Genomic DNA, 27384 nt, shown 5'->3' on the forward strand with positions numbered 1-27384 from the left:
TATATACAATTATCCAATATTATAAATTACACAAAATTCGAAAATAAAATTTATTATAAAATATTTTAGCATTACAAATTACTCAAAATTAAAAAATTAAAATTTGAAAATTCTAGTTCCATGCACACTAGAAAATAAAGCTATACTAATAAACAAAGAATCGGCTAGAGAACAAGAACCATAGACTTCTTTAATCTCCCTTCTTCAAATCCACCACGAACGACTTGTCAGTGAACTCAATTTACTGCCAACTAAAAAAGAAACGAGAAGAAGAAAATCAAAAGAAAAAATAATAAGCCAATGAAAATATCGTTTATAAGCAATGAAAATACCATCGAGATAGTGATCGATGTAGATGCAAATGAGATAAACTTTAGAAATGATTTTATAATATGGGGATATGAAAGAATCATCTGAAAGAAATAGGCCAAACACGTCAATTTTGCGGTCAAGACGACTGGGACACATTAGTATCAAATCCACAAAAGTAAGAAAATGGTTCCGATTTAAAGATGCTATTATTCAATCACTAGGAAATCTTTGTAAGATTAGAGTTTACTCACAGAACCTCAAGTGACTGAACCAATCCTAGGGTGGATGGAATGTTCCCTTCGAATTTGTTTCCATCAAACAATCTGTCAATTTTTTAAAAACTATCCAAAACAAAGGAGAAGACGAGAGCGAGAGTACTTTGTTTGGTGACTTACAAGTGGATTAATGACATAGATGAGCTAAAAAGTTGTTCTGGGATTTGGCCTGAAAGTTGGTTCTTGTTAAAATGGCTACAAAGCTATGTTGAATCAGAAATTTCAAAAGGATAACAAAGAAAATATATTATTGAAATAGATGAGAACGACTTTCAAGACTTTAGCTTCACTTACAAGTGTATAATCTCTTTTTTTGGTTGAACGAAATATAACTCTACGAAATCATTCCGGATAGCAAGAAAACTCCAAACCCGTGGACATCGGCGTGTTCCAACTTCCAAGCTTGAGAACATGTTATGGAGCTGGGTAGAATTATAGAAGTTCAAAATGCGCCTCTAAAAAAAGAAAATGTGCACCAAATTTATAATGTTATACACGCTATACTTCAGCTTCTTCAAATGACAAGTTATCTGGTAATATAAATTCTATCCCATAATGAATATATAAACATTATCCAACTCCTGAGCAGTAAATGTGATCCATATATATAATAACATTTATTTCATAGAAGCAGTCATGTTATTTTATCACACAAATGTTCAATTTGCAGAGGTTAATATTTGTTCTTGCACTATCAAGTTCCAAAGCATGGAAATTATTATTTTAAGCTAGCTACTTCGATTAAATGACAAGGAAATAAGTTATATATTTTTATTTTTATTTTGCGTTACTTTTAAAGGAAAAAAAGCTGAAATAAATAACATAAAAAAATAAAAAATGTATGAAAATGCGGGTATGGTAGATACAAAGGAATCTAAAAAATATGAGATAGTATATTATATGTGAAAGTGCTGCAACAAATGTATAGAGTGTTTTATATATGAAAGTGCGAGCATATGTGCATGTGTGTGTACATATATAGTGGAACTGCTGTAATGATGCAACAAAAGAGAAACAAAAAATTAAGGAACCATAATTAACTTGCCTTCATGTAAAAGTTTGAAAGCTTTACAATATCTTTCTTCAAATGTTTAACGAATGGACAATGGTTGCAGATGAACATAACCTGTATCAGCAAAACAGTTTGTTCCCCAAATCTTTAAAATAAAGAAAGCTTTACAATATCTTTCTTCAAATCTGTAAAAGTTTGAAAGCTTTACAATATCTTTCTTCAAATGTTTAAAAAATATTTAGGGCTAGAGAGAAACATGAAGCAAAAGTTATTTATGAAGAAATCTTAGTAACAAAGTTTCTCAAGCTGCCACGTACCACAGTACCAAAAAGAAAAAATATAACATTAATGTGGAGAAACACTACCACTTTGAAATAAACAACCTGGAGATTCGAACCAAATCTGGAAATTCGAACCAAATCAGCACCAAAATTAGAGTGGGAGGGAAAATTAATGAAAAATAACCCAAAAAGAACATTTGGAAACTAGCAAGACACAACTCGGGTAAAATTCATGTATGAAGTGGGGATACAAAATGGGAATACTGCTCCACTTAGCTACTACAAGGTCTAAAACAACCACTAGAAGTGAAAACAAACAATAAACAATGGCCCACAAGACGATCAATTTAAGAAAAAATATATAGCATATTAATACCATGAATTAAGACATAAAAATTGTCCGGCAATGAAAAATGAGCCCTGGATCCGTAAGTGAAGAGTTTGAATCCAAATTACATAAGTTAATGTACCAAAATGAAAATCTTGGCCAATTTCATATGAATAGAAGCATCCCTGTTTTTTTAAATTGTTTAAAAAGAAGTTAATGTTGTTTAGTTACCAACGAACAGAGTTTACATGGGCTAGGAGCAAGAAGAATTGGGGTGACTTCACTTCCACCAATAGGCTGCCTCCCTGCAGCAAGAACCCTATTCTGTTTCCACCAAAGTGGCTGTGTATCCAGGCTCAACACTAATGCTCAAGCATTCAACAAGAATCTCAACTCCAGAGCAACACAACAGCAGAAACAACTTCAAGGCCTCAAACTTGTTATTTTCGACATCTTCAAACCTCTATACGACATCATTTCAAATCCTGCCAAAAATGGTACCAAGAAACCGACTAGTCTATAAAAAAGTAAATAAACCCCACGTAGGTAGGCAAGCAATGCATTCATAGTGATTGTATCATGATCATCATAATGATTAATATTATATATATATATATATATATATATATATATATATATATATATATTGATTGTATCAACTCCATTTTGTTAATTTACTTTGCCAAAATGACCGGAATCTCACTCTAATCCTTCAGCTACTCTTCAAATTCAACTCTAAATTGAAGATTAATTCCTGAAGAGAAAAGAAACAGTGAATCCAAATCATAAACTTCGAAGCAAATTCCACGTACAGACACATTGAAAAAAACAGCGAAACGCATTACCGTAAGAAAAAATCACAAGAACCTGTTTCAAGCTGGCACACGCTCTGAAATTAAACTTTTTTAAACTCGGACAAAAAAATAAAATCGCTAATCTTGTTTCATTTTCAAAAACCCCAACAGCAAAAGCAAACCCAATTAATTTAATCCAAAAAAAAATTGGCAAAGAAAAGATGAAAAATTAACAAGACATACGCACAATCAATTGAAAATATGAAATAAACAGTAGAAAGATTATCGGAATACCTGAAACTTAGTGACCGACTGAGAGAAAAAAAAGAAGCACGACGCCGTGGGAAAATGATAACTTCGCGTGCGCAGAGAAGAAACAAAGGTCCGGGAAAATGATAAAGTTGTTGTCGAATTCCATCCTAAGCTCATAATGAAGTAACTCAACCTGAAATCCAAGAAGAAGTGAACGGAATTCGCAAATCGAATATCTCATTTTCTGTTCGCGACAAGGTTTCCATCCTGTAGTTCTTTACCTTTGAAGCTCGATTCAAGCCATGGTTGAGCTCATCTATGGCTGGGCTACATGTTAAATACCTTGCCCTTTCTCAGACGACGTATCGACGAAGATGTTGGCGAAATCGGGATGGGGCTAGGGTTTGAACTTTGATGGGAATGATTGGGGATCTGGGTTTCATTTTGTTGAGAGAATGCGTAAACATAGTACATAAATATTTATTTAAAAAATAAATAAATAATATTTATTTAAAAAAGCTCATCTTCCAAATTTTTTTTAAAAAAAAACTCAAAGACAACGGTTTTTAAAAACCGTTGTCTATGAGCGGGTTTTTTTAATCAAAGACAACGGTTTTAAAAAACCGCTGTCTTTGACCCTAAAAATTAGCTAATAGACAACGGTTTTTGAACAACCGTTGTCTTTGGTTTTAAAAAACAGCTCATAGACAACGGTTTTATGAAAAACCGTTGTCATTTAGGAAAAGACAACGGTTTTTCATAAAACCGTTGTGTTTTAGGTGTTGTCTATCACCATTATTCTTGTAGTGAGTTGTGAGCCCACGACTAGCTGTATTCCTGAACCATTGAGGGTTACACAAGTAATGAATTACTAAAACCTCGTAGAGATAGTTAAATTTAAAGAGTTAAATTTAATGAAAGAGAAGTTGGACTTCTTAACTAAAGGGAGTGGGATTTCCTAAAATGACATAGGGATGGGCATTTTTGGAAATCACTGAATTCGGATTCAGAAAAATTATCTTGACTTTAAAAGATGCAGAAATGATTTCTGTGCACATTGGTAAAATCAGTTTATTAATCAGAGTCACGATTAATTTTATATTAATTTCTAGAACAACGGGCTTGTCTTGTTGGGCTTAAGTTATGGATTGTGGGCCCTAAGGAGTTAGAGTCCTAATGCAATTATAACTTAATCTAGTCTAGAAATTATCTATAAATATATGTACTGTGTTCGAAAATTACACAAGCTTTCAGTCTAGCAATTTTCAAAAATCAGTCTATATTATTCAAGAGGTTTTTTCAAAAATTTCTCTGTCCCTTTTGGAGAAAATTCGACTTGTGATTTTTGTGAAAAATTACAAATCGAATTAACAGATCATATCTGTTTATTCTCTACGTAAAACTTCTGATTGATTTCTAGTGCAGTCAATCAGAGGGTTTCTATTTTTCATTCGTGGACCAAATTCCGGAGTTAGATCGTGACTGTCATCGGTTCCCGGGATTTACAAGAAGAGCAGATTAAATTCTGTTGGAGTCCACGATCAAGCCTTTGCTTAACGAGGTAAAAATTTAACTATGTTTTATTTTTACTTGAACAAATTTAATCGTAAAAGTTTTGATACCCATATATGGAATCGTTCCATATAATAAAATAAAATTTTTAAACTTCCGCTGCACCGGGTATCAATTCTTAATTGATCTGAACACGTTTTCCAACAAAAGCTATACCTGCGTCCGTCGTTAGCCCTTTGCTGTCAATAGCCTCAAAACTAGGCCGTAGCTCCGCGATGACGTCTAGATCACTAAGCCACTTTTGGATTTCCCGTAGGATGCCTAGATCTCCCTAGATCTGAGTTAGAAGGCTTAGGAATCGAGAGAGAAGAGAGGAAATTGGTGCGAGAAAATGAATTCTCGGACCCTCTATTTATAGGCAACGTTCGGAGCCTCCGAACCTGGTTCGGAATGTCCGAACTCGATCGGAACCTCCGATCCCTCCTTCGGAGCGTCCGATCGCCCAATATTACGTCAGCCATGACGTCTCCTTGCTGACGTAAGCGATGACGTGTGCCCTGGTCCCGATCGGAACGTCCGATCTTACCGACGGAGCTTTCGATCCACTTCGGAGCCTCCAATCCTGAGTTCGGATCCTCCGAACCCGTTCGGAGCCTCCTGACTTGGTTCGGAGCTTCCGAACCATCCGAACCCTTGGGACCTTCCCGGCTATTTTCGAGTGTCCTGAATCTATTTCTGAAGTCCGTTACCCCAACAGGAACTTACTTAATCATGTTTTACTTAATCTAAACATGATCACGTGATTAATTACTCATTAATCACTAATTAGAAATGCGGGTTACTACATTCTCCTCCACTTAAGAAATTTCGTCCTCGAAATTTAAGTCTTAGAGGAAAACATAAATAGCAAACCAAACATTCTTTATTACAACTGAACAAGTATAACTCGATACAAAGAAGTACAAAATCTCAAAATAACTCGGGGTGCTCGGCTAACATTCGGCTCTCCAACTCCCAAGTAGCTTCCTCTGTCCCTCTACGTTGCCACTGTACCATAACCAATGGTATGCGCTTGTTACGAAGTACCTTGTCCTTCCTGTCAAGAATCCGCAGGGGTTTCTCCACATACGATAGATCCCGATCTATCTTTACCTCGGTCGGATGCAAAATATGCGACTCGTCCGCCACATACTGTCTCAACAAGGATACGTGGAACACATCATGGATATCCAAAAGATCGGGTGGCAAGGCCAGACGATAAGAAACATCCCCAACCTTCTCGAGAATCTCGAAAGGACTAATAAATCTAGGTGTCAGCTTACCCTTGCGACCAAACCTCATCACCTTCCGAAAAGGTGACACACGCAAGAAAACATACTCTCATACCTCAAAATGAAGTGGCCTGCGGTGAGTGTTCGCGTAGCTAGCCTATCGATCCTGGGCTGCCTTAACCCTGCGTCGGATCAACTCTACTGCATCAATCATCTGCTGAATCATCTGAGGACCCTCAACCTGACGCTCGCCAACCTCGTCCCAAAACAAAGGTGTACGACAACGGCGTCCATAAAGAGCCTCAAATGGTGCCATGCCAATGCTGCGATGGTAACTATTTGCTACAACTTAAATTGTAATTCACCCAAGTGTAGGTTGTCTGCAAGTAATATACTCGTGAGTACGAGATCGATCCACGGAGAGGATGTTGTAAGTTTAATTTTAGCAATAATATATTATAGATGAAAATATTATTATAAAACTTCAAATACACAAATTATAAAATTGTCAAGGTTTCAAAGGTTCATTGTTGGTTTATTTAAGATTGTTTAATAAAAATAAATAAAAGAAACTAAAATAAGAATAAACATAAAATAACAATGAAATATTTAAACAAGTATATCATATAATATAGTTCCCACTATATTAATATCAGTCGATATTTAATACATGGTACCCATAATATATATAAATGCATAAATATAAATTGACATAAAAGTAAATGTTAGATCAAATCACAATATTTCATTTAGAACAACCGGCAGAGCCACGCTATCGTCAAAATAAAATATATGACTTTATGTTAGATGCGATAAAGTAAATGTTAGTTGCGAAAAAGTAAATGTTATATGCGAGAAAGTAAATGTTAGTTGCGGAAAAGTAAATGTTAGTTGCGATAAAGTAAAAGTTAGATGCGAGAAAGTAAATGTTAGTTGCGGAAAAGTAAATGTTAGTTGCGATAAAGTAAAAGTTAGATGCGAGAAAGTAAATGTTAGTTCAAATCACAATATATTATTTAGAACAACCGACAGTGTCACGCTATCGTCTAAATAATATATATGACTTTATTATAAATAGATACATATATTTATAGTATATAATTATTGTAGTCTTTATTGTATCATATTTGACAACAAATCAAGGTAACCACATTCAAGGTACCAAGCATTTGATGTAAATAGATAACAACAAATCATCCAAAATTATACCTACAAATAAAGATCAATTAGTAAAAATAAAAATAGAAAAGAAAAGAATATACAAAATATAAACAATCTTACTTGACCAACAATGAAACCTTTTCACCTTGAAATAAATAGATTTAGCTTTCCATGAACATGAAACTCAAGAATAAAGATAAAAGAAATTTCATACTTGAACTTGAGAAACTTGCACACTCAAACTTTTATTCTCACACACACAATATTTATTTTACAAATGAAGAATTCTCTACACTCTTGCACACTACAAAGCTTATACAACACATCTATTTATAGGCCAAATGAGAGCAAGGGTCCAAGACTCATTAAATATGGAATAGTAAAGTTGGTGGGTGCTTGTCTCCTTGAATGTCAATACATTGACCCAACTTTAATTGGTATGTTTGATGCCTTAGACTTCCGATTTTGCTTCTGCACAAAACATATAACACGTAGCCCTTTGTCTGTAGATGTGTTTTGACAACTCATTCACCCCTTTTGGATAAAATATGAAATACTTATGATATTTTTACTCCAAGCTGGTCATAGTAAAAGTAAATCTGTCTCCATTTTGATATTTGATTATTTTGATCATCTTAATGAAGTTTTTGGAATTTCTTGTCTTCTACAAAGTTGAAGATGCCTCTTTTGTGATTCTACAGGTTTTGAGATTACTCCATTATGACCTTTGTAGCTTGAGTAATTTTATTTTTACCAAACCTGCGCAAACCATAAAATACAACATTTTAGTAAAACATTTAAATATAAACACATAACACTAAAATAATACAACTTCATAATTTTAATTAAACTTAAATTTTAAAACACACTTTTTAACATATAAATAATTACAAATTTTAAGTTTCATCACACCCCCAAACCGGCTAATTACTAGTCCCTTAGTAATAAAATATCATAAAATATCATAAAATATCATAAAATCACAAGTTAGATTTTTATTTTTTAATATATATATTCAAATTTGCAAACTTTGAAATTTTAAAAACACACTTGTGAGGAGATCATATGTTTATTTATAAATCTCATTATCAACCAATATATTAATATGTAATTGGATGGGCTATACATATATATTTCACACAATATCAAAATATTAAATATATATAATTTTTTTTACATAAATATTTTCTAAAAACTTTGAGAATAATATAATTAAAAGGATAATAGAAATCATTTTCATAACATGTATATCATCAGGAATATTAATGTAAAAGTCTCAACTCCATATTCTCTCGGGTTAAAGTATTTCATATATAGTTGTTTTTCACTCATGGAGTTGGAAGAAAATTATACACTCTTTGAAAATGGCTAGTAAAGAAGACAATCAAATAACCTAATATTGAAAATAAGATAGGATAATTTACAAAGAATAAACCCATTTTTTTTTTTGTTTTTTGTTTTTTTTTGTTTTTTTTTGTTTTTTTTGTTTTTTTTTGTTTTTTTGTTTTTTTGTTTTTTTTTTGCTTGGCTGCAAAATTGTTTTTACATAATCAAATACCTCCAATAAACTTTGAAAATGTAACATTTTTTTTTTCAAAGTTTATTTTTTTTTTTATTTTTTATGAGGTAAATCTATTACATTAATAATTATAGTAGAGATATTAATACTCTACATCTTTACAATCAAACTTCAAACAACTTTGCAGCCAATTTTCATTTTTCTTTTTTTTTTTTTCAAAATGGGTTTAATCTAGTAATCAACCATTTCTTAATAATCAATAAAAGCTTATAAGTTGTTTTCTCAATTCTTACCCCTCACTCACAAAATTTATGTGAGTAACTATTGCACTTTTACAAATTAATTCCCTCAATTATACATGTTATTATTTATTCAATCAATATCACTTTAATTATATACTCATAAAAGTTTTAGAAAATATGTATTTGAAAACACACAATTATATATTATTTATAACTTATATCCCATCAATTATATATTTTCTATTAAATTGATAAAAAGAAGAATAAATAAACATCTATACAAAAAGACTTCATTTTCTTAGTAGTTTACAATTTAAATATATACGAAATATTAAAATCTAATCTATTGTGATAAGATGATAAATAAAAACTAATGTGTGTCAGGAGTTTTTGACTCCTTACTCTGCCATTGAAAAAGAAAAATAAATATTATTATAGAAATATATTTTTTTTAAATTTTAAATTTTTTTTTTTTTTTTTTTTTAGAGATAAACCCTCCCCCAAACCTGAATATGACATTGTTTTTAATTTTTATTTTTTTTTTAAGAAAAATAAAGAGTACATGATGAAAGAGATATCACCTGGAATTATTGAAGATGAGGAACAAACACAAACCATTTCATGACATGTTGAATCAATGATCCAGTTTTCTTTTCTTACTGGTTGGTTGAGACCAATTGATCTTTGTTATAGCTGAATCAGGTTGATGAACAAAAGCTTGGAGATCATCAATTAATTGGTCTTCATTCGAAGCAGAGATGAGCATCCTTCGTGAATTTTCTGAAATAAAATTTTGTTCCACGGCTACATCGAGAAAAGTCAACAAACCATCATAATAGTTATTGATATTCAACAAGCCAACAGGTTTATTATGGATATTAAGTTGTGCCCAAGAAACAACATGAAAAATTTCTTCTAAAGTACCAAAACCACCAGGTAAGGCAATAAAAGCATCAGAATTTTCTATCATTTTAGTTATTCTCTCGTACATTGATGAAACTTTCAACTCTTTCCCAACCGTAACACCTGTAATATTTCCTTTAGCTAAAGTTGTAGGAATAATACCCAAAACCTGACTACCTCCAAGATGAGCTGCTGTTGAAATAGATCCCATTAACCCAATATTGCCTCCTCCGTAAACCAAGTGAATTTTTCTCTCTGCTAACTTTTTTCCAAGATTAATTGTTGCATCAACAAATATTTCATTTTTTCCAGTATTAGAACCACAAAAGACACAAATATTTTTCAATTTTTGTGAAGAAGATCCTGTCATGTTTTTTTCTTTTCTTTTAAAAAATATAGAGAGAGTTGAGTGATTTTATAAGGAAAACAAGGAATAAGACAGAAATAGGAATACAGATGTGAACAAAATGATGAAAATAGTAAAAAAAAATAATATAAAAAAAAAATAATATATAATAATAACATGCATGCGTATAAACAGTGATGTGATTGTGGCTCACAGTGTTCCTTCAATATTTATGAGTCGAGGGTTGGCTTACCATCCAATTTTCTTATAAATTGGCAAATAGGGTCTTTTTTAGTCAGATTCCCAAAACCATCACCATGACGCTGCGCTTGGAATAGTTTCCATAAATGGAGAAGTTGACCTTGTACATCTCCACTAGAATGCGTCTCAAGAGTCAATGAGATATCATCCAATGACTCTTTACTCAGCCCATTCTTAATGAAATCAATTTTATCTTCTCTATTTGTGGAAACATATCCCAAAGATCTGCATTGTCTATTACAAGTCTATCTGGCACAATTATGACAAACATCTAACCTTTTAGCCCTTCTTTTCTTCGCATAGGTACTTTTTCCTAGTCCAGACATATTTCGAACAAGTAAGAATTTTGGAACTTCACCACCTAATCGAACCTTGCCTTCAATTATAAGACGAATATCCTCCGGGATTCCTTTTTGCATAAGCATTCTCAATCTTTCACATCTGCCTTCATAAATCATTCTCAAAACTTTTTTAGAAACAGATGGAAAATATTTACCAAGTTTTTTGATAGCTTCATCCATAATATATATTTATATATATATATATTCAATTATTTTGGGAAATTGAAATAAAACCGACTGAAAGTAGTCACGGAGTACCGTTATCCGTCACTTAACCGGGAAGTGAACTCAATTCTGCAAAAATAAAATAAAAATATAAGTAACAATTAAGTTGGATCATATAAAGGCATAAACTCTTCATTAAGAACTTCATTTTCTATAAACGGTTTAAGTCTTTGCCCATTAACTTTAAATACATTATTATTTTTAGGATTTTCAACATCAACAGCACCATGAGGATAGACAAATTTAACAATAAATGGTCCAGACCATCGCGATCTAAGTTTTCCTGGAAACAAATGCAAGCGAGAATTATAAAGTAAAACTTTTTGTCCGATTTCAAAAGATTTTCTCATAATATTTTTATCATGAAATGCTTTTGTTTTATCTTTATAAATCTTTGCATTTTCATATGCATCATTTCTTAATTCTTCTAGTTCATTTAATTGCAATTTTCTTGATTTAGATGCATCATCTAAATTAGTATTAAACGCTTTAATTGCCCAATAAGCTTTATGTTCAATTTCAACAGGTAAATGACAATGCTTTCCAAAAACTAATCTATATGGTGACATCCCCAATGATGTTTTAAATGCAGTTCTATATGCCCATAATGCATCACTTAATCTTAAAGACCAATCTTTTCTATTTGGATTGACTGTTTTTTCCAAAATTTGTTTTATTTCTTTATTTGCAAGTTCAACCTGACCATTCGTTTGAGGGTGATATGGAGTAGAAAATTTATGTGTAATACCATATTTTCTTAACAACGAAGAAAATGATTTATTTATAAAATGACTTCCCCCATCACTTATTATAGCTCTAGGTATTCCAAATCGACTAAAAATATTTTCTTTCAAAAATTTTATCACAACTTTATGATCATTAGTTCTACATGCAATTGCTTCAATCCATTTTGAAACATAATCGACAGCTACTAAAATATAAGTGAATCCAAAAGATAATGGAAATGGACCCATAAAATCTATTCTCCAACTGTCAAATATTTCAATAATCATGATTGGATTTAAAGGCATCATGTTTCGTTTTAAAATTGAACCCATTTTCTGACAATTTTCACAAGATTTGCAAAATGAATGTGTATCTTTGAATAAATAAGGCCAATAAAATCCACATTGAAAGATTTTTGCAGCTGTTTTCTTTGACGAAAAATGACCTCCACATGCCTCAGAATGACAAAATTTAATGACACTACTTACCTCATTGTCGGGTATACATCGTCGAAAAATTTGATCAGGACAATACTTAAACAAATAAGGATCATCCCAATAAAATTTTTTGACCTCTTTCAAGAATTTATTTTTATCTTGTGAACTCCAATGAGAAGGCATTTTATTTGTCACAATAAAATTTACAATATTAGCAAACCAAGGCATAGTAGTAGCATAAAATAGTTGATCATCCGAAAAATTTTCATTTATTGGTATTTCATTTTGAGATGATTCAGAAATTATTCTTGATAAATGATCGGCTACTACATTTTCTTTTCCTTTTTTATCTTTTATTACAAGATCAAATTCTTGTAACAACAAAATCCATCTTATTAATCTCGGCTTAGCATCTTGTTTATTTGATAAATATTTTATGGCAGAATGATCAGTGTAAACAATAGTAGTAGAACCAATTAAATAGGATCGAAATTTATCTAATGCAAACACTACTGAAAGTAATTCTTTTTCAGTTGTTGAATAATTGATTTGAGCACTATTTAAGGTTCTACTTGCATAATAGATCACATAAGGTTTACCTTCTTTTCTTTGTCCTAACACGGCTCCTATAGCATAATCACTTGCATCACACATTAATTCAAATGGTAAAGACCAATCAGGAGGTTGTAAAATAGGTGATGTAGTTAAAAGATTAATTATTTTTTTAAAAGCAGTTTCACATTCTCGAGTCCATTCAAATTGTGCATCTTTTGTTAAAAGATTTGAAATTGGTTTCGATATTATGCTAAAATTTTTTATAAATCTTCTATAAAATCCCGCATGACCCAAAAATGATCGAATTTCTTTGATCGTGTTTGGTGATGGTAGATTAGCAATAACATCAACCTTAGCTTTATCAACTTCAATTCCTTTTTCAGATATGACATGCCCTAACACAATTCCGGATTTAACCATGTAGTGACATTTTTCCCAATTTAAAACAAGATTTTTTTCTTCACATCTTTTTAAAACTTCTTCCAAATTTTTAAGACAGTTTTCAAATGAGTTTCCAAAAACAGTTATATCATCCATAAAAACTTCCACAAATTCTTCAATCATGTCACTAAAAATACTTAGCATGCATCTTTGAAAAGTAGCCGGGCATTACATAAACCAAATGGCATTCTTTTAAAAGCAAAAGTTCCGAACGGACAAGTGAAAGTAGTTTTTTCTTGATCTTCTAATGATATTGGTATTTGATAATACCCCGAATACCAATCAAGAAAACAATAATAAGGATTACCTGCCACTTTCTCTAAAATTTGATCTAAAAATGGTAACGGAAAGTGATCTTTTCTAGTTGCATCATTTAATTTTCTATAATCAATGCACATACGCCAACTAGATGGAATCCTAGCTTGTAATAATTCTCCCTTTTCATTTTTTATAACAGTGATGCCTGATTTTTTTGGTACTACTTGTGTTGGACTTACCCATTTACTATCCGAGATTGGATAAATAATTCCGGCATCTAATAGTTTTAAAACTTCATTTTTAACAACTTCTTTCATGTGTGGATTTAATCTTCTTTGTGGTTGTTGATATGTTTTAGCATTTTCTTCCAAGTGAATTCTATGTGTGCAGATTAAAGGATTTATACCTTTTATATCTTGCAAAGTCCATCCAATTGCATTTTTGTGTTTTTTAAGTAGTGTTATTACATCTTCTTCTTGTTTTGGTACGAGGGTAGAAGATATTACAATAGGATATGTTTGATTTTCACCAAGAAAAGCATATTTTAGTTCTATTGGCAAGGGTTTTAATTCAAGTTTTGGATGATCATTTTCTTTTACTTCTTCAAGTTCATTAATTTCTTCAAATAACTTTGATTTAAAAACATTTTTTGAATCAAAACTTTCCACTAAACAAACTTCAGATTGTTGATTTAAGTTTTCTTGGTGTATATTTTCTTCCACAATTGTTTCTATTGCATTATCATCTTCATCTTCATTAATACTTGGTTGTTTACATAAATTGAACACATTAAGTTCTAAAGTCATATTTCCAAAAGACAATTTCATTATTCCATTTCGACAATTAATTAAAGCATTTGAAGTTGCTAGAAATGGACGTCCCAATATTACTGGAATTTCGTTATGTACTTCTATTGGTTGTGTATCCAAGACAATAAAATCCACAGGATATATGAATTTATCGACTTGGACTAACACATCTTCTACGATACCTCTAGGTATTTTGATTGACCTATCGGCTAGTAAAAGAGTAACAGATGTAGGTTTTAAATCTCCCAACTTAAGCTTTTCATAAACTGAATAAGGAATTAAATTCACACTTGCTCCCAAATCTAACAAAGCTTTTTTAATTTTATTTTTTCCAATAATACATGAAATTGTTGGACAACCGGGATCTTTATATTTCAAGGTAGAATTATTTTGAATAATAGAACTTACTTGCTCCGTTAAGAATACTTTCTTCTTTACATGCAATTGTCTTTTTACAGTACATAAATCTTTTAAAAACTTTGCATAAGAAGGCACTTGTTTAATAGCATCTAATAATGGAATATTTATTTTTACTTGTTTAAAAACTTCATAAATATCAGAATCATTTTTTTGTTTTTTATTATTAACTAATGCATGAGGGAAAGGAACATGTTTATTTGACTCACATATTATTTCAGATAATTTATCATCAACTTTCTTAATCTTAGGACTCAAAGTATCATCTTTCTCGAAAGTATCAAGATTTTCATCCTTACTCTTTGAGTTTGACTGATCTTTGTTTTCATCACTATATGGATCATTAACTATTTTACCACTTCTAAGAGTAATAACAGATTTTACTTGATCAAATTTTTCTTGATTTTGATTTTTAGGATTAGGTTGTGGTTGAGATGGAAATTTTCCTTTTTCATGAATATTAAGTGCAGATGCAAATTTTGCAAGAGTTTCTTTCAAATCATTCATAGATTGAATGTTTTGAATATTGATAGACTCTTGATTTTGAATGTATGCATGAATTTCATCTTCAAAATTTTTTCTTGGAGGTGGGATATAAGGAGCATAACCTTGATGATTTTGGTTATTTTGAAAAGGTTGTTGTGAAGGTTGTGCATTATTATCGTTCCTCCAACTAAAATTGGGATGATTTCTCCAACCAGGATTGTATGTTTGTGAAAAAGGATCTAATGTTGGTTTTTTAAAATTGTTAACATAATTGGCTTGTTCATGGAGACATTCTTTAAATGAAGGCAAAGTAGGACAATTTTTTGTAAGATGATCATGTGTGTCACATATATGACAAACAATTTCTTGAACACTTTTTAATTGATCACTCTTTTTCATTTCTAATGACTCGATTTTTCTTGCTAAAGATGCAAGTTTAGCTTGAACATCTACATCATCTTTAAGATGATAAATACCACCCCCATTTGTTGAATTATTGGTTTTACTTGGTGGTTCAATTGAGCCTATATTATCCCAATTTTGAGCATTTTCTGCTAATGACTCCAAATATTCCATAGCTTCATTTGGGTTTTTATCTTCAAAAGTTCCATTACACATGAATTCTATCATTTGCCTATCTTTAGGTATTAAACCTTCATAAAAGTGAGAAACTATTCTCCATATTTCAAAACCATGATGTGGGCATGTATTAAGTAACTCTTTATATCTATCCCAACATTGATAAAATGTTTCCCCTTGTTTTTGAGAAAAAGTTGTAATTTGTCTTTTAAAAGAGTTTGTTCTATGGGAAGGAAAAAACTTTTTTAGAAATTGTTGTTGCATTTCTTCCCATGATCTTATTGAACTTGATCTCAAATTTTGCAACCATGTTTTAGCTTTATCTTTTAAGGAAAAAGGGAAAAGCTTTAATCGAACAGTATCCATGCTACAATTTTGATCATTATAAGTGTTGCAAACCTCCTCAAATTCTCTTAAATGCAAATATGGATTTTCAGAATCTAAGCCATGAAAATTTGGTAAAAGTTGAATGACTTGTGACTTAAAATTGAAATTAGATGCATCAGGAGGAAAAACTAAACAAGATGGTGTACTAGTTCTTATTGGATTCATATGGTGCCTAAGTGTTCTTGGTTGTTCATGTTCTTGATGATGATTATTATTATTATTATCATCTTGATTATTAGAATTATCGTCCATGTTTAAAATATTTTCAGTTACTCGAACAAGTCTACCACTTTGTTTACGACTCCAAACAATCATACAATAAAAAACAACATACTATTTACATAATAACAAAATTAAACTTAATTTATACCTCCCCGGCAACGGCGCCAAAAACTTGCTACAACTTAAATTGTAATTCACCCAAGTGTAGGTTGTCTGCAAGTAATATACTCGTGAGTACGAGATCGATCCACGGAGAGGATGTTGTAAGTTTAATTTTAGCAATAATATATTATAGATGAAAATATTATTATAAAACTTCAAATACACAAATTATAAAATTGTCAAGGTTTCAAAGGTTCATTGTTGGTTTATTTAAGATTGTTTAATAAAAATAAATAAAAGAAACTAAAATAAGAATAAACATAAAATAACAATGAAATATTTAAACAAGTATATCATATAATATAGTTCCCACTATATTAATATAAGTCGATATTTAATACATGGTACCCATAATATATATATAAATGCATAAATATAAATTGACATAAAAGTAAATGTTAGATCAAATCACAATATTTCATTTAGAACAACCGGCAGAGCCACGCTATCGTCAAAATAAAATATATGACTTTATGTTAGATGCGATAAAGTAAATGTTAGTTGCGAAAAAGTAAATGTTATATGCGAGAAAGTAAATGTTAGTTGCGGAAAAGTAAATGTTAGTTGCGATAAAGTAAAAGTTAGATGCGAGAAAGTAAATGTTAGTTGCGGAAAAGTAAATGTTAGTTGCGATAAAGTAAAAGTTAGATGCGAGAAAGTAAATGTTAGTTCAAATCACAATATATTATTTAGAACAACCGACAGTGTCACGCTATCGTCTAAATAATATATATGACTTTATTATAAATAGATACATATATTTATAGTATATAATTATTGTAGTCTTTATTGTATCATATTTGACAACAAATCAAGGTAACCACATTCAAGGTACCAAGCATTTGATGTAAATAGATAACAACAAATCATCCAAAATTATACCTACAAATAAAGATCAATTAGTAAAAATAAAAATAGAAAAGAAAAGAATATACAAAATATAAACAATCTTACTTGACCAACAATGAAACCTTTTCACCTTGACATAAATAGATTTAGCTTTCCATGAACATGAAACTCAAGAATAAAGATAAAAGAAATTTCATACTTGAACTTGAGAAACTTGCACACTCAAACTTTTATTCTCACGCACACAATATTTATTTTACAAATGAAGAATTCTCTACACTCTTGCACACTACAAAGCTTATACAACACATCTATTTATAGGCCAAATGAGAGCAAGGGTCCAAGACTCATTAAATATGGAATAGTAAAGTTGGTGGGTGCTTGTCTCCTTGAATGTCAATACATTGACCCAACTTTAATTGGTATGTTTGATGCCTTAGACTTCCGATTTTGCTTCGCACAAAACATATAACACGTAGCCCTTTGTCTGTAGATGTGTTTTGACAACTCATTCACCACTTTTGGATAAAATATGAAATACTTATGATATTTTTACTCCAAGCTGGTCATAGTAAAAGTAAATCTGTCTCCATTTTGATATTTGATTATTTTGATCATCTTAATGAAGTTTTTGGAATTTTTTGTCTTCTACAAAGTTGAAGATGCCTCTTTTGTGATTCTACAGGTTTTGAGATTACTCCATTATGACCTCTGTAGCTTGAGTAATTTTATTTTTACCAAACCTGCGCAAACCATAAAATACAACATTTTAGTAAAACATTTAAATATAAACACATAACACTAAAATAATACAACTTCATAATTTTAATTAAACTTAAATTTTAAAACACACTTTTTAACATATAAATAATTACAAATTTTAAGTTTCATCACTATTGTTGTAGGCGAACTCCACCAAGGGTAAATGATCATGCCACGCTGGACAAAAATCCATCACCGCCGCGCGAAGCATATCCTCTAGAGTGCGAATTGTACGCTCCGACTGTCCATCCGTCTCTGGATGATAAGCCGTACTCAAGCTCAAAGTAGTACCAAGGGCTCGCTGGAAACTACCTCAAAATCTTTAGGTGAACCTCGGATCTCTATCGCTGACAATGCTCAACGGAATCCCATGCAATCGAACAATCTCCCGCACGTACAATTGCGCCATCCTATCAAAGGTGTAATCACAGTTATAGGGAAGAAAATGCGCTGATTTCGACAACCGATCCACGACAACCCAAATAGCATCACAATTCCTGGAAGACATAGGCAAGTGGGTGACAAATTCCATCGTCACATGCTCCCACTTCCATTCAGGAATCTCTAAGCTGTGAAGTAACCCTCCGAGTCGTTTAAACTCTGCCTTGACTTGTTGACACACAAGGCATCGGGACACAAACTGATAAACGCTGCGCTTCATCCCTTTCCACCAAAATCGAGTGCGAAGATCCTTATACATCTTCATGCTGCCTGGATGTACAGAGAATCGACTACGGTGAGCTTGCGATAAGATCTCATCCCTCAAAGTAGGATCCTCGGGTACCACAACTCAACCAGAAAGACACAACAGGCCGTCTCCTTGCAAATGGAAACCAGAAGTGTTATCACCCTCAGTCAGCCGGGCCAACTTCTGAGTCTTCAGATCAGAATTCTGAGCTTCCTGGATTCGTCTGTATAGTGCTGGCTCTGCAAGCACAGAAGAGACATGAATTCCTTGTTGTTCTTTCTTATGACGGAACGTGAATCCCAAAGAACAACACTCCTCCACTGCCTTCGAAACCAAACTGGTACGAAGGGAACTCACATAAACCTTGTGACTAAGCGCATCAGCAACGGGATTTGAAGAACCTGGATGGTACTTGATCTCACAATCGTAATCCTTCAACAGATCCATCCAACGATGCTGCCGCATGTTCAACTCAGCCTGAGTGAACAGATACTTCAAACTCTTATGATCGATGAAGATCTCAAATCGTTCTCCATACAAATAGTGACGCCATATCTTAAGAGCAAAGACAATGACTGCAAGCTCTAAATCATGTACGGGATAGTTCTCCTCGTGAGTCTTCAACTGTCTGGAAGCATAAGCGATCACGTGGCCATTCTGAGTCAACACACACCCCAAACCCTGGAGAGAAGCATCAGTGAAGACTACAAAACCACCTGATCCAGACGGTAAAGCAAGAACTGGAGCTGTCGTCAGACGACGTCTCAACTCACAAAAACTGTCTTCACAAGCATCAGACCAAACGAAAGAAACGTCTTTCTTCGTCAACTGAGTCAAAGGCTTAGCTATCTGAGAGAAATTCTCCACAAAACGACGATAGTATCTTGCTAAACCAAGGAAACTACGAATCTCAAAAGCTGTAGTCGGTCGTGACCAATTCAAAATAGCCTCTGTCTTGCTAGGATCAACAGATACGCCATCCTGAGAAATGACATGACCAAGGAACACAACTCGGTCAATCCAGAAGTCACACTTACTCAGCTTTGCGTACAAATGTCTCTCCCTCAAGACCTGCAGTACAGTATAGAGGTGGTAGGCATGCTCATCCATGCTGCGAGAATACACCAAAATGTCATCGATGAACACCACCACAAATTTATCCAGAAATTCGCGGAAAACTCTGTTCATCAGATCCATAAAAACAGCTGGAGCATTCGTCAAACCAAACGACATCACTAGAAACTCACAGTGTCCATACCGCGTACGAAATGCTGTCTTAGGAACATCCTCCTGTCGAACTCGCATTTGATGATACCCAGACCGAATATCAATCTTCGAATAGACAGAAGTATCTTGTAACTGATCAAAGAGATCATCTATCCGCGGAAGAGGATACTTATTCTTCACTGTCACTTGATTCAACTGACGGTAGTCAATACACAACCGCATCGAACCATCCTTCTTCTTGACAAACAGTACTGGGGCTCCCCATGGCGAAACGCTAGGTCTAATATAACCCTTATCAAGAAGATCTTGCAATTTCTTCTGCAACTCTTTCATTTCTGACGGTGCCGATCGGTAAGGAGTCCTAGAAATCGGTGTAGTCCCTGGCACTAACTCAATGCCAAACTCAATCTCCCTTACTGGTGGCAATCCTGGAATCTCCTCCGGAAACACATCTGGAAAGTCACGAACCACTGGTATCTCTTGGATATCTGGCTCTCCTAAGGATGTGTCAATGGCGTAGATAAGGTAGCCTTCCCCGCCAGACTCTAAAGCACGCCATGCCTTCAGAGCTGAAACTACTGGCATCGGGGGTCGCGCTCCCTCACCATAGAAATACCATGACTTGTAATCCTCTGGATGAAACTGAACAAACCCCTGATAGCAATCCACTATCGCTCGGTAGGTAGTCAATAGATCTATCCCAATGATGCAATCGAAATCCTCCATCGCTAGAATCATTAGGTTAGCACTAAACTGATGTCCCTCAAAATCCAAAACACAGCCCACAACTAGACGCTTGGCTAAAACCTTGCTCCCCATAAGAGTAGAAACCACTAGCAACACTTCTAAAGGAATAAACGACAATCTATACTTCTTAACAAAACGTGCTGAGACAAAAGAATGCGATGCACCGGTATCAATTAAAACATATGCAGGAAAACCACATAAACTATAGATACCTGCAATCATCCGATCGCTGTCAGCCTCTGCCTGCTCCTGGTTAAGTGCAAAGACCTGACCTTGGGTACGTGGCCTCAAAGAAGAATGACCCCGAGAAGGAGTCTGAGTAGGCTGTCTCTGAGATTGCTACGGATGCTAGCGCTGCTGCGAATACTGCTGCTGGAAATATGGCTGCTGGTACTGAGGTGGCTGAACAGATGTCTGAGAACCTTCGGAACCACTCGCTGCCCCAATCAGCATAGGACAATCTCTCTTCATGTGACCCTCCAGGACACACTGGAAACATGCAGTGGTCGATCGACCACACTGCCCTGGCGGATGTCTGTGTCGGCACTGAGTACACCGATTCGGTCTCTGTCCACCAAAACGATGCACTCCACCAGATCCAGAGGAAGAAGAAGAAGTACCTCCTGGATTCTTGAAGGACTGTCCTCTCGGACCCAAAGGACTAGAGCTCGCTGGCCTGGACAAAGAAGAGTAAAGTCCCCTGTTCCTCCGAATACTGTCCTCGGCCTGGCGACAACGGTCCACCAAATCCTCGTAAGTCCCATCGCCGCCCACAACAACCATACGATGAATGTCAGGGTTCAACCCCTGAAGGAAATGATCAAACTTCGTCATAGAACTATCAGCAATATGAGGACAAAAGGGTAGCAGATCAAAGAACTTCTGCTGGTATTCCTCGATCGTCATCGTCCCCTGTCGCAAACTCAACAACTCACTGGCTTTCGCCTAACGAAGAGCTGGAGGAAAATAAAATCTTTGATAAGCAGTACGGAACTCAACCCAAGTAGCTGCACCTCTAGCTGCTATGAACAGTGCGGAAGTAGATCTCCACCACTTCCTCGCTCTGCCCTCAAGCATAAAGGCAAGGATCTCCATCCTATCCTCAGCCGTGCAACGGAACTCCTGGAAGCCCTGCTCCATCCTCTCCATCCAATCCTCCGCCTCTTCAGCTGTCTCACCACCCGTCAAAGGCTTCGGGCTAACTTCCTTGAATCTGCGCATGCTCACTCGCCTGCGCTCCTTGGGCTGTCCCCGACGTCTACGATCATCTGGATCGCCCCAATGACCGCCGTCTACGCTACCGTGACTCTCGTCGTAATCTGCCATATGTTACATAAGAACAGATAATTACTTAATCCGCTTTACGATATTCCCAGTGCAATGCGTCGCTCTGATACCAAAAATATAGTGACCCAACCCGGATCCACTACCTAATCAGAGTTATAGTAAAAGTGCACGCAATAAAAGCTTAAAACGTAAAGTGCGGATAATTAAAATACAACAAATCCAATCGGCAAAATACAACCGACGCTATGACAAGTGTATAAATACTATTATACAACCAAATCGAAGGTTCAGGGTAAATAAATCCCTACCCTCTACAACCTCGCACTCCCCAAGCTCAATCCTGCTGAGAGCCTCCTGGACCGTCCAGTCTCAAACCTGCCCCGCCACAAGGTACACGATACCCAAATACAGGGGCGTGAGCTAGAACGCTCAATACGAAGCAATGATATAAATACAAATATGCGCACACAGATGATTTAAAACTCAAGTGGAAACACTTGCTCATGGCACCGGGAATATACAGTACCGGCTAGAGAGCTACTCCGCGGGGTACTCGTATACTCCATATCAGGGCTGAGCCAACCCCATCCTGACCCGAATCCAAAACAGGATACAAGCCTCATATGGAAACTGTCATACCTGACTCGAGTGTAAAATAAGATCATTGTTCCCTATGGAGACTGTCAATGACTCACATCTCTTCGGATGCAGTCACACGTAAAATCATGTATGTGCTAAAACGGTAAAACATGCTAAAACATGATAAAACATATAGCACATACTCATGCAACATATAAGCAAATATATCATGCCGGCTATCTCGGTCAGTACTTACGTACCTCTAACACTGCTGGTCAAACCTAGCTCTGCTGGTCTAGACTCCAAGCCTACTAGTCCAGTCTACTAGCTACTACAATGCAAATATCCATGCATCAACAATTAAGCTCTAAAAGCCTTAATTAAGCTATTGCATACTCCTAAATATTTTTAGGATGCCAAAGCTATACCTGCATCCGTCGTTAGCCCTTTGTTGTCAATAGCCTCAAAACTAGGCCGTAGCTCCGCGACGATGTCTAGATCACTAAGCCACTTTCGGATTTCCCGTAGGATGCCTAGATCTCCCTAGATCTGAGTTAGAAGGCTTAGGAATCGAGAGAGAAGAGAGGAAATTGGTGCGAGAAAATGAATTCTCGGACCCTCTATTTATAGGCAACGTTCGGAGCCTCCGAACCTGGTTCGGAACGTCCGAACTCGATCGGAACCTCCGATCCCTCCTTCGGAGCGTCCGATCGCCCAATATTACGTCAACCATGATGTCACCTTGCTGACGTAAGCGATGACGTGTTCCCTGGTCCCGATCGGAACGTCCAATCTTACCGACGGAGCTTCCGATCCACTTCGGAGCCTCCGATCCTGAGTTCGGATCCTCCGAACTTGTTCGGAGCCTCCTGACTTGGTTCGGAGCTTCCGAACCATCCGAACCCTTGGGACCTTCCCGGCTATTTTTGAGTGTCCTGAATCTATTTCTGAAGTCCGTTACCCCAACAGGAACTTACTTAATCATGTTTTACTTAATCTAAACATGATCACGTGATTAATTACTCATTAATCACTAATTAGAAATGCAGGTTACTACATTTGTTGTGCATGAGTTCTACGTATTTTCAGGTAAGATTCTCTTGTTTCGTGTCAAACATTGAACCCAAAAACGTTGAAGAGGCTTTAAAAGATGAATTTTGGGTCAATGCTATGCATGAAGAGTTAGAACAATTTGTTAGGAATGATGTTTGGTACTTAGTACCGTGTCCTGCTCATGGTAATGTCATTGGAACTAAGTGGATTTTCAAGAATAAAACTGATGAGTCGGGAAACATCATTAGAAATAAAGCTAGGTTGGTAGCTCAAGGGTATACACAGGTTGAAGGGGTGGATTTTGATGAAACCTTTTCTCCTGTAGCCCGTATTGAGTATGTCCGACTTTTGCTTGAAATTTCGTGTAACATGAGAATGAAACTTTTTCAAATGGATGTAAAAAGTGACTTTTTGAATGGGATCCTAAATGAAGAAGTTTTTGTGAAACAAACTAAAGGGTTTGAGGATCCAAATCATCTTGATTATGTGTATAAGTTGAAAAAGGCATTGTATGGATTGAAGCAAGCACCACGAAAATGGTATGGAAGACTTACTGAGTACTTGCTCAATATTGGTTTCAAAAGAGGTGAAGTTGATAAGACTTTGTTTGTGCAAAAGTCTCAAGGTAATATCTTAATTTGCCAAATTTATGTGGATGATATAATTTTTTGTACTTCAAATGATAAACTTGTTGATGATTTTGTGAAGTGCATGTCTTCTACATTTGAGATGAGCATGGTTGGTGAGTTAACTTATTTCTTGGGCTTGCAAGTGAAACAAATGCATGATGGTATATTTCTGTGTCAAAGCAAGTATGCTAAAAATCTTGTAAAAAAGTTTCTGAATGACAACACTAAACACATGCGCACACCTATGGGGTCTAATGAAAAGCTGTCTAGAGAGGATGTTGCCGAAGGTGTTGAAAACACCCTCTACAGAAGCATGATTGGTAGTCTTTTGTATTTAAGTGCTACTAGACCTGATATCATGTATAGTGTTTGTTTGTGTGCTAGATACCAGTCTAACCCAAAAGTTACTCACTTGAAGGCCGTAAAACGTATATTGAAATATGTGGCAGGTACTTTGAATTTGGGTTTATGGTACACTAAAGAAACCAATTAGAACTTGGTAGGATTTAGTGATGCTGATTGGGCTGGGGATTTAGATGAGAGAAAGAGCACTTCGGGAGGATGTTTCTACTTGGGGAATAACTTAGTGTCATGGTATAGTAAGAAACAAAATTGTGTCTCACTGTCTACTGCCGAGTCTGAGTATGTTGCTGTTGGTAGTTGTTGCTCTCAACTCCTTTGGATGAATCAAATGCTAAATGATTATGGTGTTAAGAGTGATACTCCAATTGTGTACTGTGATAATTCTAGTGCCATTGATATATCCAAAAATCCAGTACAACACTCTCGAACCAAACACATTGACATTAGACATCACTTCATTCGAGATTTGGTCTAGAAAAACATGATCTTAATTGAGTTTGTTGGAACTAATAACCAATTAGCTGATATATTCACAAAAGCTTTGGATTTCGAGAGATTTTCCAGTCTAAGGAAGTCTCTCAGTATGTGTGCATTATAGACATAATCGAGATGTTTTCGGGAGTGTTGCCAACACCCTGTGACAACACCTTCTCATGCATGTGCATTTTTAGGATCTTAGGCATATTGCATTCATGCTACATTCTGTTTTGTGATGTGTTGGATACTTTGTAACCATTGGCTAGTTTTCACTCAGGATTCTTTGCAAAATATTTTACAGTTTAATTCGGATAAATTGAAGAAGAATTCTGACTGAGTCACGAAGTAGTGGAGGGACGTTCGTGCATTCCATGATCTTGTCCCAAATGAAAAGTGACTTTGCAAAATCAGAATAACAAAAGAACAAAATTGGTTAAGCTTGAATTGAATCAATCATCAAATTTGATTGATAATCAGAAGCAAATGGAAAAAGCTACCTAAAGGGGTCCATTGGAAGATCATGCCTTTAGTGTGCAGCCTACCACTTCTGTAAAAATAATAAAGTGGATATGAAAATTTTTTAGAATCCTGAAGTGTTGCTGGGAGATGTTGCCAACATCGTGGATAACACCACATTTGTTTTCATATATTTGTGCATAAAATTGCATTTTATTTTTATGTGACACTCTGTTTTTAGACATAATTAGGACATGCATATTTGTGAATATCTTAGGCCGAAAGGTTATAAAGTCTGGTCAAACGATATTTTTGATTTTTGCACTATCCTCTGAATTTTTGAATTTGAAAGTGATTGGATTTTGTTACAGTGGTGTTATATTCTGATGATGAGTTAAATTTGGAAATATTTGGGCCTATATTATCGGTGGAAATCAAAGAGATTTATTGCCTAATTAAATCGAATTTGTTACCGTTTTCCGAATAGTTACCGTTGGGGATTTTGTTACCGTTGGGGCCTACTCAGAATCTGAGCTAGAATAGGAAAAGATTTGGTACCTTATATATTTGTGTTCTTATCTGTTTAAGGAAAAATATTATCTCCTTGCCTTGTCTCGCACCATTGTATACTCACTGTCTTCAAATTGCCCAAAATTTCTCCTCTGTTCACTCTCTCATATACCAATGGCAGGAAAGGGTTTTGATTCATACGATATTCGTTCCGAGATGGGATATACGGAAGATGCGCGGAAGGTGTCACAGCACCTACATCACCGCACCTCGTGGTTGAGCAAGCAATCATTCCTGTTGCCGAGGAACCTGTGCCTCTGGACTCCATCGCTCCAGGAGAGCCTGGCAATGCCATCGATGTGGAGAATTTACCAGACATGAGCGTGCTGAACAAGGTGTTTCCCACGAAACCCTTAACTCGCCGATCAAAGAGACAAGCTGGCTACAACCCAGATTACATTGCTTCAAAAAGATTTCGTGGGAAGGGTCAACCATCAAGACCATCTCTGGTGGACAACCTCTGGGGATGAAAGCTCCGATGAAGACTTTAAGTTGGTACATCGAAAAAGGGGAAAGGCGAGCGCCATGGAACCCTCTGTCCCAACCATCCCCGTTCCGTTTGAATCTGAGGAAAAATCAAAGGGGAGTTCATCTTCTGATGATGAATCCACTGAATCAGATGCTGCTAGTGCTGTTCAGAAAGATGCTTCTGCATCCATTCCTATTCGTGAGGAACCATTATCTACTGTTCCTCCTATTCTGTCTAATGAAGAGGAGATGTCAATAGCCCAGTTCATGGCTAAAATGAAGAAGTCTAAAGGTGAGAAGTCTTCATCCACTGCTACTGATCCTGTTCCAGAATTTGAGGATGAACCAGACGAGGAGATGCTCGCAGAATTTGCTGAAAACCGCCCTCAACCTTCTGATAGTTCCAGCTCTGATTCGAGTGAAGATTCAGATGCTGAGAAGGAGTTAGAAGAAGAGTCCAATTCTGATGACTTTGAAGAAGAAGAGGAAGGTGCTGAGGAAGGTATTGCCGACACCCTGGACAACATCTTAGGTGAAGAATACCAGGTAAACTCGTCCTATTCATCTGCTTTTTACTCCAAGAAGATTGCTGATTGCTGGGAGAAGTATGCTGATCGTGAGTTCTTGGAAGAACACAACATTGATGTGGAAAGCTACAAAGCTCAGAACATGGTGAGATTTTTTGAGGTGAGGAACATACTTTCTATAGTTACTA

At 35.1% G+C, this 27384-nt stretch overlaps 1 non-coding gene and 1 pseudogene across 1 annotated transcript; one reads left to right on the forward strand and one right to left on the reverse strand.

Annotated features, from left to right (window-relative positions):
* Positions 1-559: 559 nt before the first annotated feature.
* Positions 560-26496, reverse strand: LOC140874292 (uncharacterized; annotated as a pseudogene).
* LOC140876869 (small nucleolar RNA R71) lies at positions 15853-15963 on the forward strand. The gene has a single exon (XR_012149100.1). It is a non-coding gene; the product is annotated as a small nucleolar RNA R71 (small nucleolar RNA).
* Positions 26497-27384: the final 888 nt, after the last annotated feature.

Source organism: Henckelia pumila, chromosome 1, assembly GCF_033568475.1.
Source record: "Henckelia pumila isolate YLH828 chromosome 1, ASM3356847v2, whole genome shotgun sequence".
Taxonomy (NCBI): Eukaryota; Viridiplantae; Streptophyta; class Magnoliopsida; order Lamiales; family Gesneriaceae; genus Henckelia; species Henckelia pumila.